Below are 6,000 nucleotides of genomic sequence, written 5' to 3' on the forward strand. Positions count from 1 at the left end.
AGGGTAGCATCTATCAGAGAAATGCAGGTAATATTGGAGCCAAAACGTCACAGGAGGTTACAGAGTTGCTGGAGAGATGATTAAGAAGACTGCAGCAAAGAGCTGCGGAGAATGGCGACGGGAGACCAGAAGTTAGAACAAAACATGTGAGAACAGGACTGAGGAAGTGAAAAAAAGCACACAAAAGGTGTTTAAGCCAAGTAAATAAGTAGCACAACAAACAGTACGTATACATGATATTGAAATTTGGGAACAGCTGCTGCTCATGTTCATTTGCTCACATTTGGCACACATAAAAACTTAAATTTGGCTAAATGATCCAGCACTGCAGCAAGAAGAACCCAGAACAGGATCTATGCCATCCAGCTTAGTTACAAAACACAGCAATAATTTAAAAATTTTAATGTAGGCTGCATTTTCTCATTTAGCAGTGCTGCTGTTTGAGCTGCCCTTATCTTCCTGCTCATTCCAGACCCATATCTTCCCCTGATTATGCTGGTATGGATACTGTGCAACCATGCAGCAAACAGCGGAGGCAATGATCCAGGTGAAAAATAATCAGGCTCCCCACCCCTCATGCTGCTGGGTCATTTCCCCAGTCAGGCCTACCATCCAGCAGCCCAAACATTCGTGCCACTGCAACGGAGAGGACATGAACAAATCACCAGACATGGAAGATGCTTCAGCCAATATTATTGTCAAAAAACATATGTGGAACTATGGTTTCGGTCCATCAGGCAGTAGATAAACTTCAGAAATTCCTGGATTTCTCAAGCTACCTTTTTTTTTATTTTTTATTTTTTGAGTCTGCTCAAGAAAAGAACCTGCTCTTTTCTAAGTTTAGAAAGCTATCTGAAAAAGTTTCTGCCAAAAGAGGAAAATACAACCCAGCTTTACAGCTGTTCCAAATGCAGCGAAAAAAGTTTTGGTGATAACCTCATTGACCAAACAAGCTATTGCTGGAACAACACTTAGAGCATCAGAGATTTTTTACAGATCACTTCCATGCTCCCCTCCAAAAAGTGTGAAAACATCAAGGGTAGACATTTTTGTTTCAGTTTCCTGCATGACGGTAGCTTCAAGAGAGTTAATTATAAGGCTTCCTGCAGCTTTGTCTAAAGTAGCTAGTGTAGTCTTGTGTCAGAGACCAATTGAAAAGTAATGAAGTCCAGAACAGCAATTGGCAGGACTCTCCTATCTTTGGAACTATTTTTCCATCTTTCACCTAATGGGCTTGCTTTATGACAAACATCAAATCGCACAATACTCTCAGGAGAAAACCAGGTATGCTTGTTATCTTAAATGGTAACAGAAACCCTATACCTATGCAGTTTGCTCAAAATCATTTAGAGTACCTAACAAGCATCAGTGCTGCTTTAAACTTGTATGTATGTATATATGTTCTACATATATATAAAACATACACATGCATCCAAACAGGAACACACTCCCTCCAAATTCTTTGCCCTCTCCCCTTTAAGTGGCTCTTCCACCACCTAGTTTTCTGTTCTCTCCACTTTGCACAGGATACTCTAAATCCAGCACTGCCAGAAAAAAAAAACCCAGCAGCAGCATGAAATGAGAAAATCCTTGTCTCTTTTCAAATGCTTTTTTACCTAAAAGACCAACTAAACCCTGGCACAGCTTCATCTTCTGCACAGCTGATAAGGCCATTTCAGAAACAGAAGGTGCCGTATTTGTTCTCACTCACCTTTTTAATTGCAGTATAACCAGGTGATTTAGAAGTTTTGAAGAATAAAAGAGATATCAATTCCTTCATGTTAGGTGATGTACAAAAATTATTAACCACAGATTGCTCAGGTTTTCATAATCACCACAAAATGTGACCACAGAGACTGCAGATGAGGCATCACAATTTTTAATTCAGAGAAAAATCTCTGCCTTGTCATGAAACTTTAACTGTATGCAGGTAGGGCACCAGAGAGCTCAAACCGAATTCAGAAGGGTTGTTTCTGTAGATGAGGATTGCTGTCATGTCCCATGAAACTAACTTTACATTAGCGGCAGAAAGCTACCACGGCCTTCTCACTGCAGAAAAGCCTTGAGAAGTGCGGCATGAGTAACTGATCTCCACTTGCTTCCAGAGATCCGAAAATAGAGGTGAAGTGTGAATATCCCATTTGTTTCAAAAGGGTGTCAACAGAAATTCCTAGTCAGGGCCTTGTCTGCTATCAAAATGTGCACCTACAGAGCTGTAGCTGCACTTTGGCAACAAGAGGCTGTTTGCTTCTTACTGCAGCAGAACAGCCACTTTCCAGAATACGATCAGCTACTACAGAATATTTTATATTTGACATCAGTACCAGCAATAGCTACGCTGGTGCAGGCTTTCAGGAAAGACTGATGACTTGACAGTCTAAATGAGATGCTTCTAAATTTTCTATTATCAGCAGACCCCTCTTCCCTTCCAGACCTTTGGGTTTGTTTTTTTTTCCCCACACAGGGTAGCAGACACCCTTATCACCAAAAGTATGGGAGAAAATATATAGATCAGATGCAAATCCAGACACAAAGCTGAAAGTACTATCTAAACATTTATGTTCTATCAATGAAATGAAAGCATTAAATATTATTACACTCTTCTTTCCTACATGCAAATATTTCATTTTAGGTCACCTGTAATATGTAAATACACACAATATAAATACACAACCACCTCTCTGTTCCTTTTTCTCTCTGATCTGTGAGGATACAAAGCTGGTGAGGAAACGCAGAGATCTGTGTTAGAAAATATGGATCCGAGAGTCTTCCACTCTATTATGAAATAAAGTAAAACGTTGTTTCTAAAGCTACAAAAAACAACAAGCAGGATTTACTGTCGCATTTTTGTATTTAAAATGAAGTGCATCAAACCAAGAATGAATGAAATACACCAACAACTACATTCTCTTTAATGACTATCAACAGCTACGTTGCTTACTGAAGTCCTCAGATGTCTATTAATTAATTACAACTTTACAAACTCTTTTATCATGTTGGTATTATTCAGAGTGAAGTGATGTAGAGCACCTTTGGTGTTAATTTCAAAAGAAGTGGTGGAAGTGACAGAAAACAGAAATTAACATACAAGGAAGGACAGGCCTATTTACATATGTAAATCACAAATACTCATCTGGAATGGCCACATTTTACTGTAAAATTCTGTATTTCTTGATGCAGGGAAAGGAAGTAAGTAGAGTTTCAAAATTCCTGTATTCTGAAATAAGTGTTTGGTAGTCACAATGGGACTAAACAGAGATATCTGATATTCCTAAGTCTCTAGTCCTTTATTTAAAAAATAGGAAACTTGTTTCTAGCCCCCGAAAAAAAATAGTAAATTAATGATGGCTGTTATTCCAGATGCAGATTACGTGCAAGCATTTTGATATTTAGGAGGGAGAAGAAAACAAAAAGATATTAAAAAAAATGTTTTCAGAAGGGTCACATGATCTATAAAAATTTTTATCCTATTTTTATCCCAAATATACATTTGAGAGGTGTAAAAATCTTTGGTCAAAAGAAGTTTTTTTTAAGACGACTGCCACATCATTTTTACTTATTACCGCAGACAAAAATACAGATATCCAGGTTTTGAAAGCAGAAATTAAGTCAAAATAACATCTTCTACTCTAGGCAACAAAATGGGGGGAAAAAAAAGCCCACAGCTGCAGCAAGGCAAGGCTGGCGTAAGGTGGAAAAGGCAGCCGGGCTGACATTTGCTATTAAAGCAGGGAGAGAGGTCAAATCCTGCTCCCTGCCCAGCACCTCAGAGCCCGTGGAAAACTGGCAAAAGCAAATCCCAAACCGAGATTCGCCCGCCGCGGCCAGGCTCGAGTTCGCTTTGGGTTAAAAATACTTAACGGGGAAGAAATAAGGCGGCGAAGGGGCCCCGTGTCTCCGTTACGTGATCCGCGCACCGGGCTCGCAGCTCTTCCCTCCGGCATGTCCCCGGTGTTGGGTGACCGTCCCCCCTCTCGCAGCCTCCCGGGGACGGCCCTGCCCCTCGCTGCGAATAAAAGTGACCACCAAGACCAAGCGCTGGCCCCAGCTGCTGTCCACAGATTTTTTTTTTTATTTAAAAAAAAAACACAAAAAAAACCCCAAAAAACTTCTCGTTACAGAGCCTGGGAGCGCCCCACGAGCTCCCTTCCACCATGGAAGAGTTTGGTTTATTTATTTATACAGCGCACTCGGGTCACCGGGGAAGTGAAACTCGGGGCGCGGGGGGCCGGGGCGGCCCCGGCAGGAGGGCTGCCAGCCCGCCCCGCCGCCACCACCGCCGGCCCCGGAGCTCGGCGGGGCCGGGAGGCCGCGCCCGGAGGCCGCCGCCGGCCGAGGCGGGCAGCGCCGAGGGGAGGAAGCGGGCCGAGGCGGCGCCCCGCCGCTGAGGGGGCGCGGGTGGGTGCGCGGCCGCCCCCCGCCGCTGCCGCTCCCCCCTCGTCGTCTTCCTCCGCCGCCTCCTCCTGGGGCCGGGGGGCGCGATCCCCCGTCCCCGCCGCGGTGAGCGCCGCCGCTGGCTGCCGCCAGAGTCGCCGCCGCCGCCCGGCCGTGGCGGCCGCCACCGCCGCCGCCGGGGCCCGGCTCCCATCCGCCATTATCCTTTGTTCGCGGCGCGGCGGCGGCGGGGATGTTGCAGGGCTCGGCTCCATCTTTAAAGCGGGCGCCCCTCCCGCGGGCGGTGCAAGGCCGGGCCCCCGCGTCCTGCCGCCCGGCGGCTCCCCTGGTCCCCGCCGGGCTCCATTTCCTTCCCTCCCCCCCGCCCCTGTTTGCTGGGCGCCTTCCTCCTCTTACCGGTTACCAGGCTGCTCCGTCACTGCTTTCGTTCGCGCCTAGGATCTCGCCGCAGTTTTATTCTCTCCCCCACGTAACACACCGCGTCAAACTACACCTCCGCCGCGTCACTCACACACACACAGGCGCTCCCAGCCCGGCGACAGGCAGGCAGCGGCCGACTGAGGAGCGCCAGCCAGGGAGCAAGCGCCGAGCGCGCCGCGGCCCGCACGGAAAACGCCGAGCGCTCACGGAAAACGCCGAGCGCCCGGCAGGCGGCGGGAACGGCCGAGCGCGCCGCCAGCCCCCGCGGAAAGAGCCGAGCGACCGCGGAAACGAACGAAGCCGGGCCGGAGGGAGGGGGGGAGGCGGAAAGAGCCGAGCGGCCGCGGGAAGGCGCGAACGGCGCTTCCGCCCCGGGGCGGCCCGCAAAGAAAGCGCGGAGCCGGGGGGGAAAGGGAGCGAGGAGGCCGGGAAGGCGGGAGACGTCGCGGAAACAGTCGGGCGTCCACGCGTCTGCCCCAGAGCCCCCGCTGAGGGCGACGGGCCCACCCGGGTTCCCCACTCACGTCCCCACGCACCCCCTGGCTCCCCGGGGGGACCTACTCCCCTTTACCCCTTTGGGGATCCCCTGCCTGCGTGTCCCACTGCTGCCCAGTCTCTAACTCAGGCCTCTGATTCTCACCCCAAAACCCTCGTCTTCACAGGCACAACATGGTGGGTGAGGTGCTGCGGCCAGGCCATGCTGCCCCTCCTCAATGCCGGTTGCCTGTGTGGTGTCCCTGCCATGGCGGAGCACTCAGATCCCTCATGTTGCTCCTCTACACCTTCTGCTGCCCCATTTTCACTGCGCTGTGATGCCCCGTCCCCTCCCTGCCCTCTCTGGCCCTGTGGCTGGCCAGCCATGCCGGCCCAAAACCAGGCACAGGGTGACAGCTCCTCTGTTGTGACACAAATATCCCCATGAAATCCCCCAGCCCCGAGCAACTGGCCTCCACCAGCGCTGGAGGGACAGACCTGTTTTGGCAGATGTGCAGACACCAGGCACTGACGCTGTAAAAAATTCAAGTCCAGAGAAGGGCAACGAAGCTGGTGAGGGGTCCAGAGAACAAGTCTTCATAAGGAGCGGCTGAGGGAGCTGGGGTTGTTCAGCCTGGAGAAGAGGAGGCTGAGGGGAGACCTTATCGCTCTCTACAACTGCCTGAAAGGAGGTTGTAGCCAGGTGGGGGT

The 6,000-nt window shown here is 49.6% G+C and overlaps 1 protein-coding gene across 2 annotated transcripts in view; it reads right to left on the reverse strand.

Annotated features, from left to right (window-relative positions):
• The window catches only part of CREB1 (cAMP responsive element binding protein 1), a 37,994-nt gene extending 32,915 nt beyond the window's left edge, over positions 1-5,079 (reverse strand). The window contains exon 1 of one of the 2 annotated variants that reach the window (XM_074593901.1): positions 4,792-5,020. The gene's annotated coding sequence lies outside the window, so the exon portion shown is untranslated. Of the gene's footprint in view, positions 1-4,791 lie in introns of both variants that reach the window. The other variant, XM_074593899.1, reaches the window with a different exon arrangement.
• Between the last annotated feature and the right edge of the window lie 921 nt (positions 5,080-6,000).

The sequence above is a fragment of the Larus michahellis genome, chromosome 7, assembly GCF_964199755.1.
Source record: "Larus michahellis chromosome 7, bLarMic1.1, whole genome shotgun sequence".
Classification (NCBI taxonomy): Eukaryota; Metazoa; Chordata; class Aves; order Charadriiformes; family Laridae; genus Larus; species Larus michahellis.